Genomic DNA, 12,807 nt, shown 5'->3' with positions numbered 1-12,807 from the left:
TATCTCCAGGGTATGTAAGAGGTCTTCACTGCAGGCCCTTGCATCACAGGCTCAGAGGACTAGAAGAAAGAAACGGTTTTGTGGGCCAGACCCAGGGCCTTGATGCTATGTGCAGTCTAGGGACTTTCTGCCATGTGTCTTGGCCATGGCTACAAGGGGCTAACGTGGAGCTCAGGCCATTGCTTCAGAGGGTGCAAGCCCCAAGCCTTGGTGGCATACATGTGGTATTGGGCCTGTGGGTGCACAGAAGTCAAGAATTGAGGTTTGGGAACCTCCACCTAGATTTCAGAAGATGTATGGAAATGTCTGGATGTCCAGGCAGAAGTTTGCTGCAGGAGTGGAGTTCTCAGGGAAAACCTTTGCTAGGGCAGTGCAGAAGGGAAATGTGGGGCCAGAGACCCCACACAGAGTCCCCTCTGGGGCACTCCCTAATGAAGCTGTGTGAAGAGGGCCACAGTCCTCCAGATCCCAGAATGGCAAATCCACCAACAGCTTGTACACTCAATGCCAGCCCATGAAAGCAGCCAGGAGGGGGGCTTTACCCTGCAAAACCACAGGGGAAGACCTTCTCAAGGCTGTGGGAGCCCACCTCTTGCATCACCGTGACCTGAATATGAGACAAGAAGTCAAAAGAGATTATTTTGGAACTTTACGGTTTAATGACTGCCCTATTGGATTTCAGACTTGCATGGGGCCTGTAACCCCTTTGTTTTGGCCAATTTCTCCCACTTGGAATGGGTGTATTTACTCAATGCCTGTACCCACATTCTATCTAGGAAGTAACTAACTTGCTTTTGATTTTACAGGCTCATAGGCAAAAGGGACTTACTTGCATTGTCTCAGATGAGACTTTGGACTCGGACTTTTGAGTTAACTCTGGAATGGGTTAAGACTTTGGGGGACTATTAGAAGGGCATGATTCTGTTTTGAAATGTGAGGACATGAGATTGGGGGGGGGCAAGGAGTGGAATGATACGGTTTGGCTATGTCCTCACCCAACTCTCATCTTGAATTTTAGTTCCCATGTGTCATGGGAGGAACCTGGAGAAAATTGAATCATGGGGGCAGTTTCCCCCATCCTGTTCTCATAATAGTGAGTTAGTTCTCACAAGGTCTCATGGTTATATAAGTAGCTTCCCCCTTTGCTGAAGTCTCATTCTCCTTCCGGCCACCATGTGATGAAGGACGTGTTTGCTTCCCCTTCCACCATGATTGTAAGTTTCTGAGGCCTCCCCAGCCATGCTGAACTGTGAGTCAATTAAACCTCTTTTTTTACAAATTACCCAGTCTTGGGTACCAGTATTTTGGTCACAACCATTGAACCAGTCTCTGAGAAGTTCCAAACTTTCCCTTATCTTCCTGTCTTCTGAGCCCTATAAACTCTTCCAACCTCTGCCCATTACCCAGTTGAAAGTTGCTTCCACATTTTCAGGTATCTTTATAGCAATGCCCCACTCCTGATACCAGTTTTCTGTTAGGTCATTCTTGCATTGCTATAAAGAAATACCTGAAACTGGGTAATTTATAAAGAAAAGAGGTATAATTGGGTCAGAGTTCTGAAGGCTGTACCAGCATGGCTCCAGCATCTGCTTCTGGTGAAGCCTTCAGAAACCTTACAATCATGGCAGAAAGTGAAGCGGGAGCAGTCACATCACATGGCAAGAGCAGGAACAGAGAGTGGTGGGGAGGTGCCACACACTTTCAAACAGTCAGATTTCACAAGAATTCACTCTCTCAAGGACAGCACCAAGCCATTCAGAAGGGATCCACCCCCATGAGACAAGCACCTCCCACCAGGCCCCACCTCTGTCATTGAGGATTACATTTCAATATGAGACTTGGAAGGAACAAACATCCAAACTATATCAACATCCAAACTGGAAAAGAAGAAGTCAAACTATTGGGTTGGTACAAAAGTAATTGCAATTTTTGCCATTTGCCACAATTACTTTTGCACCAACACAATATCTCTGTTCATTGATGATATAATCTTATACTTACAAAACCCTAAATGCTTTTATTAAAAAACTCTTAGATTTGATAAACAAATACAGCAAAGTTTCAGGATACAAAATCAATATACAAAAATCAGTACCATTTTTATAACCAATAACAAGCTGAGAACCAAACTAAAAAAGCAATCCCATTTACAATAGCTACAAAGAAATAAAATATCTGGGAATACATTTAACAAAGGAGGTGAAAGATCTTTACTACAAAACACTGATGAAAGAAACCATAGATGACACAAACAAATGGAAAAATATCCCACACTCAAGGAGAAGAATGAATAACATCAGAATGACCACATTGCCCAAAGCAATGTACAGATTCAATGCAATTCCTATCAAATTACCAATGTCATTTTCACAGAACTAGAAAAAACAATCCTAAAATTCATATAGAACCAAAAAAAAAGAGCTTAAATAGCCAAAGCAACCCTAAGCAAAGAGAACAAAAAAGGAGGCATTGCATTACCTGACCTCAAATTATATTATAAAGCTATAGTAACCAAAACAGCATGGTACTAGTATGAAAATAGACACATAGATCAATGAAATAGAAAAGAGAACCCAGAAATAAACCCACATATCTACAGCCAACTGATCTTTGACAAAGTTGACAAATATATACATGGGAAAAAAAAGGACACCCTTTTTAATAAATAGTACTGGCAAAATTGGATTGCCATATGCAGAAGAATGAAACTGGATCCCTATCTCTCACTATATACAAAAATCAACTCAGGATGAACTGAAGACTTAAATGTAAGATCTGAAACTCTAAAAATGCTAGAAGAAAATCCAGGGAAAACTATTCTGGACATTGGTCTAAAGAATTCATAACCAAGACCGCGAAAGCACAAGCAACAAAAATAAAAATAGACAAATGGGACTTAATTAAACTCAAAAGCTCCTGAACAGCAAAAGAAATAATCAACAGAGTGAACAGACAACCTGCAGAATGGGGGAAAATATTTGTAATCTATGATCCAACAGGGGACCAATATCCAGAATTTACAAGAAACTCAAACAACTCAATAACAACGGAAATAAAAAATACAATTAAAAATGGGCAAAGGAAATGAGTGGACATTTTTCAGAAAAGACATACAAATGGCCAACAAGCATATGAAAAAATGCCCAACTTCACAAATTATCAGAGAAATGCAAATTAAAACCATAATGGGATATCATCTTATATTAGTCAGAATGGCTATTATTAAAAAATAAATAACATGTTGGAGAAGATACAGAGAAAAGGCAACTCCTACATACTGTTGGTGGGAATGGAAATTACTACAACCTCTATGGAAAACAATATGGAGATTTCTCAAAGAACTAAAAATAGACCTACCATTCAACACAGCAATCCCACTACTGGGTATCTACCCAAAAGAAAAGAAATCATGATATCAAAAAGACACCTGCACTCATGTCTCTCATAGCACTATTTACAATAGCAAAGACATGGAATCAACCTAAATATCTATCAATGGATGACTAGATAAAGAAAATGTGGGGTGTGTGTTTGTGTACTTATGTGTGTGTATATATATATATATATATACACACACACACATATATACATATATATACACACATATATACATATATACACACACACACATATATACATATATACACACATATATACATATATACATATATATATATATGTATATACACACACAATTGAATACTGTTTGGCCATAAAAAAAGAATGAAATCATATCTTTTTCAGCAACATAGATGGAACTGGAGACCATTATCCTAAGTGAAACAACTCAGAAAGTAAAATACAGCATGTTCTCACTATATGAGTTAAATAATGTGTACACACATGGATACAGAGTGTGGAATAATAGTCACTGGAGACTTGGAGGGGTGGGAAGGTAGGAGGTGGGTGAAGAATGAGCAATTACTTAATGGGTACAATGTACACTATTTGTGTGATGTTTACACTAAAAGCCCAGGCTTCACTGCTAAGCAATACATCCATGTAACAAAACTGCACTTGTACTCCTCACATTTATACAAATGTTAAAAATAGGAAACAAAAGCAAACTGGGTGGAGAAAAAAATGCAGATCATTCCATTGTATTTAGGAAAATCAAAGAATTCAAATACATTTAACAATATCCAACTTCATTTTGACAATCGAAAATATGCAATGTTTTCATAGTTTGTTAGTTCTGCTAAGAAAATACCTGATAGTGGATAACTTATTAAAAAAAGAATTTATTTCTGACAGTTCTGCAGGCTGAGAAGTCCAAGATGAAGGTGCCAGATTCAGTATCTGGTGTCTTGCTGCATCCTCACTTGGCAGAAGGCAGAAGGGCAAAAAAGGTATGAACCTGCTCTCTCACGCCATTTTGAAAAGACACTACTTTCGTCCCTGACAGCTCTGTCTTCATGACTTAATCACCTCCTGAAAGTCCCACCTCTTATCACATGGGTAATTAAGTTTTAACACATGAAATTCGGTGGATACATTTGGACCATAGCAAATGCAAATTAATCATTTTTAATTTTTAAAATAATTTGAAATAATTTCTAATGTATGGATATTTTTATCCTTTGCCCAGATTCCTCAGCTGTTAAACTCTTTACTTCATTTGCTTTATAACTTTTTTTGCTTTATATATTATGGCATTTTATTCATTTCTTTCTGAAACATGAAAGGGGCAGGCATGGTGTCCAACCCTAAATTTGCCATTGTGGTTTTCCCCAAGGCAAAATTTTCTCTACATAATCATGCTACCATTTAAGTCAAAAACCAATGTCAAAACACGACTGCCCAAGCCACAGATGCCCTTCAAATGTTCCCTCCTATGTGACAGTGTCTTGTTTTCCTTTCCGCTACAGGATCCCCACCCTGGAACATGTGGAACATGTGTTGCATTCGGGGGTCATACCATTGTCTCCTTCTCCAGTCTCAAACTGTTCTTCATCATTCCTTGTACTTTTCGCCCTCAATATCCTACATGAAATTGAATGATCCTCTACTGGGTCTTTCTGATTATTCTTCATGACCAGATTCAGTGACGTTCCCTTAGCAGGAAGAATACAGAAATGGTGCTGTGCCCTTAGTGCCTCCCACCAGGGATCACATTTGCTATCCCTCCCACCCTGGTGACGTAACCATTAATGACCTGGTCTGGTTGGCATCTGCCATCCCTATGCAGCTTTAATTTACACTTTTTACTTTATATTGAATAAGAGATATTCAAGGCAATGTCGGTAAGCTGTTCCTCATCACATCTCCACTAACCAGCTTTTTTGTATAACTCCTATCTGAACCATCTAATACTATGATGATTGCCTAATGGCAGCTCTAGACATCCTGTAGTTGACATCTACTCTAAAGAGTATTCCCTTCTCCTTCATTTTTCTATTTTTTTATCTTCATATCAAAAATACTCATTTAGTATATTATCCAATGGGCTCCATTTTGTTACAATCACTTATTTTCATGCTTATGTGCCAGATTTGGCCAGTGGGAGACTTCTAAAGCTCATATTTTTACACAAGAGGTTCTAGGCTCAGACAATTCCAGATGCCATGCTGATATTGTCAATTTCATCAAGAAATATGATTCCCTCTCATGCAGTATGTTATGCAGACACCAAGAGTGTTCATACTTATTTATACCTTACGTGTTTCAAAATCCAATCTCATAACCACATCTCTAATGTTCCCTGCCTCTATCTTACATTCTCCTAATACATCCATGTCCTCAGATGCTAGCTGGCTGGCTAGCTGCCAACGTGCCTCCATGTGACTACCTCCCCACTTCCTGTTTGAATCCTTGGGAGCTGGCTAATACACCACTAACACACATCTTCTCTGCTCACCTTTTCCCTCACTGCACTGCCTTCTAGGGTGTTCTAACCCTACTACTAAGGTAACCCAGCAACCAAGGCCAACCTCTGTGGCCAAAAGCAGAGGGAAGGAAATAACAGACAGGAAGAGAGAAAAGAAAGAGCCAGGGAAAGATACACATTTTTTTTTTTTTTTTTTTTGAGACGGAGTCTCGCTCTGCCGCCCACGCTGGAGTGCAGTGGCACGATCTCAGCTCACTGCAAGCTCCTCCTCGTGGGTTCACGCCATTCTCCTGCCTCAGCCTCTCCGAGTAGCTGGGACTACAGGCGCCTGCCACCACGCCCGGCTAATTTTTTGTATTTTTAGTAGAGACGGGGTTTCACCGTGGTCTCGATCTCCTGACCTCGTGATCCGCCCACCTCGGCCTCCCAAAGTGCTGGGATTACAAGCGTGAGCCACCGCGCCCGGCCAAAATACACATTTTCACTGGAAACAAAATTCTGAGCTGACCATTATTTTCTTTCCTAATGGTACCCTAAGATTGTACAGCTCAAGGGGCAGAGCCGGGATTTTAAAAATAGATGAGTCTGATTGCAGTTAGTAAATGTAGAAATTAGAATGAAATTAGAATATCACCATTTGGCAACTACTACAGAAATAGTAAAATCACGTAGTCACAAAAAAAAGAGACAATGAAGAGGACTGACTTACATAAAGAAAATGGTAAGAAGACTCAACATTATGAAGGATGCCTATTCTTCCTAAACTGATCTGTAAATTCAATGCAATCCCAACGAAAGTCCCCAGAATTTTTCATGAAAAGTTACAAGCTGATTTTAAAGTATAAATGGGACACTTGTGAAGAACAACATAAAAGAACTTGTCTGATTGGATACTGACTTTTTTTTTTCTTTGAGACAGAGTTTCACTCTTTGTTGCCCAGGCTAGAGTAAAATGGCACGATCTCAGCTCACCACAACCTCCGCCTCCCGGGTTCAATGGATTCTCCTACCTCAGTCTCCTGAGTAGCTGGGATTACAGGCATGCGCCACCATGCCCAGCTAATTTTGTATTTTTAGTAGAGACGGAGTTTCTCCATGTTGGTCAGGCTGGTCTCGAACTTCCGACCTCAGGTGATCCACCCACCTCGGCCTCCCAAAGATACTGATTTCTTATAAAACTATAAGGCAATATACTACTGGCATAAAAATAAACAGAGCAGAACAGATCAGAATAGAGGGCCAGGCGTGGTGGCTCATGCTTGTAATCCCAACACCGTGGGAGGCCGAGGTGGGAGGATCACTTGAGCTCAGGAGTTCCAGACCAGCCTGAGCAACATGGCGAGACCCTATCTCTACAAAAAATATATTTTAAAAAAATTAGCCAGGGATAGTGGCACACACCTGTAATCCCAACAACTTGGGAGGCTGAGGTGAGAGGATTGCTTGAGCCTGGGAGGTTGAGGCTGCAGTGAGCTGTGATTGCGCTACTGCACTCCAGCCTGGGTGACAGAGTGAGAGTCTGTCTCAAAAAAAAAAAAAAAAAAGAATAGAGAACTCAAGAACAGAGATACATATGGAAAGTTGATTAAGACAGGCTGGGCTTTAAAGATCAGTGTGGGTGGGTGGGTGGATGGATGGATGGATGGATGGATGGATGGATGGACAGAAAGATAGGGAGAGAGAGATGGAAAGTCAGTGTAAGACAGACTGGGCAGGGTGGAGCCAAGATGGCCGAATAGGAACAGCTCCAGTCTACAGCTCCCAGCGTGAGTGACGCAGAAGACCAGTGATTTCTGCATTTCCAATTGAGGTACCGGGTTCATCTCATTGGGGAGTGCCGGACAGTGGGTGCAGGACAGTGGGTGCAGCACATCGTCCGTGAGCCGAAGCAGGGCGAGGCATCACCTCACCCGGGAAGCACAAGGGGTCAGGGAATTCCCTTTCCTAGTCAAAGAAAGGGGTGGCAGACGGCACCTGGAAAATCGGGTCACTCCCACCCTAATACTGCGCTTTTCCAATGGGCTTATCAAACGGCACACCAGGAGATTATATCCCGCACCTGGCTCAGAGGGTCCTACACCCACGGAGTCTCGCTCATTGCTTGCACAGCACTCTGAGATCAAACTGCAAGGCAGCAGCGAGGCTGGTGGAGGGGCGCCTGCCATTGCTCAGGCTTGAGTAGGTAAACAAAGCGGACAGGAAGCTCGAACTGGGTGGAGCCCACAACAGCTCAGGGAGGTCTGCCTGCCTCTGTAGGCTCCACCTCTGGGGACAGGGCAGAGACAAACAAAAGACAGCAATAACCTCTGCAGACTTAAATGTCCCTGTCTGACAGCTTTGAAGAGAGTAGTGGTTCTCCCAGCATGCAGCTTGAGATCTGAGAACGGGCAGACTGCCTCGTCAAGTGGGTCCCTGACCCCCGAGTAGCCTAACTAAGAGGCACCCCCCAGTAGGAGCGGACTGACACCTCACATGGCCAGGTACTCCTCTGAGACAAAACTTCCAGAGGAATGATCAGGCAGCAGCATTTGCGGTTTACCAATATCCGCTGTTCTGCAGCCACCACTGCTGATACCCAGGCAAACAGGGTCTGGAGTGGACCTCCAGTAAACTCCAACAGACCTGCAGCTGAGGGTCCTGACTGTTAGAAGGAAAACTAACAAACAGAAAGGACATCCACACCAAAAACCCATCTGTACATCACCATCATCAAAGACCAAAGGTAGATAAAACCACAAAGATGGGGAAAAAACAGAGCAGAAAAACCAGAAACTCCAAAAATCAGAGTGCCTCTCCTCCTCCAAAGGAATGCAGCTCCTCACCAGCAATGGAACAAAGCTGGATGGAGAATGACTTTGACGAGTTGAGAGAGGAAGGCTTCAGAAGATCAAACTACTCCGAGCTACAGGAGGAAGTTCGAACCAATGGCAAAGAAGTTAAAAACTTGGAAAAAAAATTAGATGAATGGATAACTAGAATAACCAATGCAGAGAAGTCTTTAAAGGACCAGATGGAGCTGAAAACCACGGCACAAGAACTATGTGACGAATGCACAAGCGTCAGTAACCGATGCGATCAACTAGAAGAAAGGGTATCAGCAATGGAAGACGAAATGAATGAAATGAAGCATGCAGAGAAGTTTAGAGAAAAAAGAATAAAAAGAAATGAACAAAGCTTCCAAGAAATATGCGACTATGTGAAAAGAACAAATCTGCATCTGATTGGTGTACCTGAAAGTGATGGGGAGAATGGAGCCAAGTTGGAAAACACTCTGCAGGATATTATCCAGGAGAACTTCCCCAATCTAGCAAGACAGGCCAACATTCAGATTCAGAAAATACAGAGAACACCACAAAGATACTCCTCGAGAAGAGCAACTCCAAGACACGTAATTGTCAGATTCACCAAAGTTGAAATGAAGGAAAAAATATTAAGGGCAGCCAGAGAGAAAGGCCGGGTTACCCACAAAGGGAAGCCCATCAGACTAACAGTGGATCTCTCGGCAGAAACTCCACAAGCCAGAAGAGAGTGGGGGACACTATTCAACATTCTTAAAGAAAAGAATTTTCAACCCAGAATTTCATATCCAGCCAAACTAAGCTTCATAAGTGAAGGAGATATAAAATACTTTACAGACAAGCAAATGCTGAGAGATTCTGTCACCACCAGGCCTGCCCTAAAAGAGCTCCTGAAGGAAGCACTAACATGGAAAGGAACAACTAGTACCAGCCACTGCAAAAACATGCCAAATTGTAAAGACCATCAAGGCTAGGAAGAAACTGCATCAACTAACGAGCAAAATAACCAGCTAACATCATAATGGCAGGATCAAATTCACACATAACAATACTAACCTTAAATGTAAATGGGCTAAATGCTCCAATTAAAAGGCACAGACTGGCAAATTGGATAAAGAGTCAAGACCCATCAGTGTGCTGTATTCAGGAAACCCATCTCACGTGCAGAGACACACATAGGCTCAAAATAAAGGGATGGAGGAAGATCTACCAAGAAAATGGAAAATAAAAAAAAGCAGGGGTTGCAATCCTAGTCTCTGATAAAACAGACTTTAAACCAGCAAAGATCAAAAGAGACAAAGAAGGCCATTACATAATGGTAAAGGGATCAATTCACCAAGAAGAGCTAACTATCCTAAATATATATGCACCCAATACAGGAGCACCCAGATTCATAAAGCAAGTCCTTAGTGACCTACAAAGAGACTTAGACTCCCACACAATAATAATGGCAGACTTTAACACCCCACTGTCAACATTAGACAGATCAACGAGACAGAAAGTTAACAAGGATACCCAGGAATTGAACTCAGCTCCACACCAAGTGGACCTGAGAACTCTCCACCCCAAATCAACAGAATATACATTCTTTTCAGCACCACACCACACCTATTCCAAAATTGACCACATACTTGGAAGTAAAGCTCTCCTCAGCAAATGTAAAAGAACAGAAATTATAACAGTCTCTCAGACCATAGTGCAATCAAACTAGAACTCAAGATTAAGAAACTCACTCAAAACCGCTCAGCTACATGGAAACTGAACAACCTGCTCCTGAATGACTACTGGGTACATAACGAAATGAAGAAGGAAATAAAGATGCTCTTTGAAACCAACGAGAACAAAGACACAACATACCAGAATCTCTGGGACACATTCAAAGCAGTGTGTAGAGGGAAATTTATAGCACTAAATGCCCACAAGAGAAAGCAGGAAAGATCTAAAATTGACACCCTAATATCACAATTAAAAGAACTAGAGAAGCAAGAGCAAACACATTCAAAAGCTAGCAGAAGGCAACAAATAACTAAGATCAGAGCAGAACTGAAGGAAATAGAGACACAAAAAACCCTTCAAAAAATCAATGAATCCAGGAGCTGGTTTTTTTGAAAAGATCAACAAAATTGATAGACTGCTAGCAAGACTAATAAAGAAGAAAAGAGAGAAGAATCAAATAGACGCAATAAAAAATGACAAAGGGGATATCACCACCGATCCCACAGAAATACAATCTACTATCAGAGAATACTATAAACACCTCTATGCAAATAAACTAGAAAATCTAGAAGAAATGGATAAATTCCTCAACACATACAGTCTCCCAAGACTAAACCAGGAAGAAGTTGAATCTCTGAATAGACCAATAACAGGCTCTGAAACTGAGGCAATAATTAATAGCTTACCAACCAAAAAAAGTCCAGGACCAGATGGATTCACAGCCGAATTCTACCAGAGGTACAAGGAGGAGCTGGTACCATTCCTTCTGAAACTATTCCAAACAATAGAAAAAGAGGGAATCCTCCCTAACTCATTTTATGAGGCCAGCATCATCCTGATACCAAAGCCTGGCAGAGACACAACCAAAAAAAGAGAATTTTAGACCAATACCCTTGATGAACATTGATGCAAAAATCCTCAATAAAATACTAGCAAACCGAATCCAGCAACACATCAAAAAGCTTATCCACCATGATCAAGTGGGCTTCATCCCTGGGATGCAAGGCTGGTTCAACATACGAAAATCAATAAATGTAATCCAGCATATAAACAGAACCAAAGACAAAAACCACATGATTATCTCAATAGATGCAGAAAAGGCCTTTGACAAAATTCAACAACCCTTCATGCTAAAAACTGTCAATAAGTTAGGTATTGATGGGACGTATCTCAAAATAATAAGAGCTACCTATGACAAACCCACAGCCAATATCATACTGAATGGACAAAAACTGGAAGCATTCCCTTTGAAAATGGCACAAGACAAGATGCCGCCCTCTCTCACCACTCCTATTCAACATAGTGTTGGAAGTTCTGGCCGGGGCAATTAGGCAGGAGAAGAAAATAAAGGGCATTCAATTAGGAAAAGAGGAAGTCAAATTGTCCCTGTTTGCAGATGACATGATTGTATATCTAGAAAACCCCATCATCTCAGCTCAAAGTCTCCTTAAGCTGATAAGCAACTTCAGCAAAGTCTCAGGATACAAAATCAATGTGCAAAAATCACAAGCATTCTTATATACCAATAACAGACAAACAGAGCCAAATCATGAGTGAACTCCCATTCACAATTGCTTCAAAGAGAATAAAATACCTAGGAATACAACTTACAAGGGATGTGAAGGACCTCTTCAAGGAGAACTACAAACCACTGTTCAATGAAATAAAAGAGGATACAAACAAATGGAAGAACATTTCATGCTCATGGGTAGGAAGAATTAATATCGTGAAAATGGCCATACTGCCCAAGGTGATTTATAGATTCAATGCCATCCCCATCAAGCTACCAATGACTTTCTTCACAGAATTGGAAAAAACTACTTTAAAGTTGATATGGAACCAAAAAAGAGCCTGCATCGCCAAGTCAATCCTAAGCCAAAAGAACAAAGCTGGAGGCATCACGCTACCTGACTTCAAACTATACTACAAGGCTACAGTAACCAAAACAGCATGGTACTGGTACCAAAACAGAGATATAGACCAATGGAACAGAACAGAGCCCTCAGAAATAATGCTGCATATCTACAACTATCTGATCTTTGACAAACCTGACAAAAACAAGCAATGGGGAAAGGATTCCCTATTTAATAAATGGTGCTGGGAAAACTGGCTAGCCATATGTAGAAAGCTGCAACTGGATCCCTTCCTTACACCTTATACAAAAATTAATTCAAGATGGATTAAAGACTTACATGTTAGAACTAAAACCATTAAAACCCTACAAGAAAACCTAGGCAATACCATTCAGGACACAGGCATGGGCAAGGACTTCATGTCTGAAACACCAAAAGCAATGGCAACAAAAGCCAAAATTTGCCAAATGGGATCTAATTAAACTAAAGAGCTTCTGCACAGCAAAAGAAACCACCATCAGAGTGAACAGGCAACCTACAGAATGGGAGAAAATTTTTGCAACCTACTCATCTGACAAAGGGCTAATATCCAGAATCTACAATGAACTCAAAT

This window comes from Hylobates moloch, unplaced genomic scaffold (genome assembly GCF_009828535.3).
Source record: "Hylobates moloch isolate HMO894 unplaced genomic scaffold, HMol_V3 SCAFFOLD_16, whole genome shotgun sequence".
NCBI lineage: Eukaryota > Metazoa > Chordata > Mammalia > Primates > Hylobatidae > Hylobates > Hylobates moloch.
The sequence above is the reverse complement of the archived record's forward strand: the minus strand, read 5'-3'. Positions refer to the sequence as shown.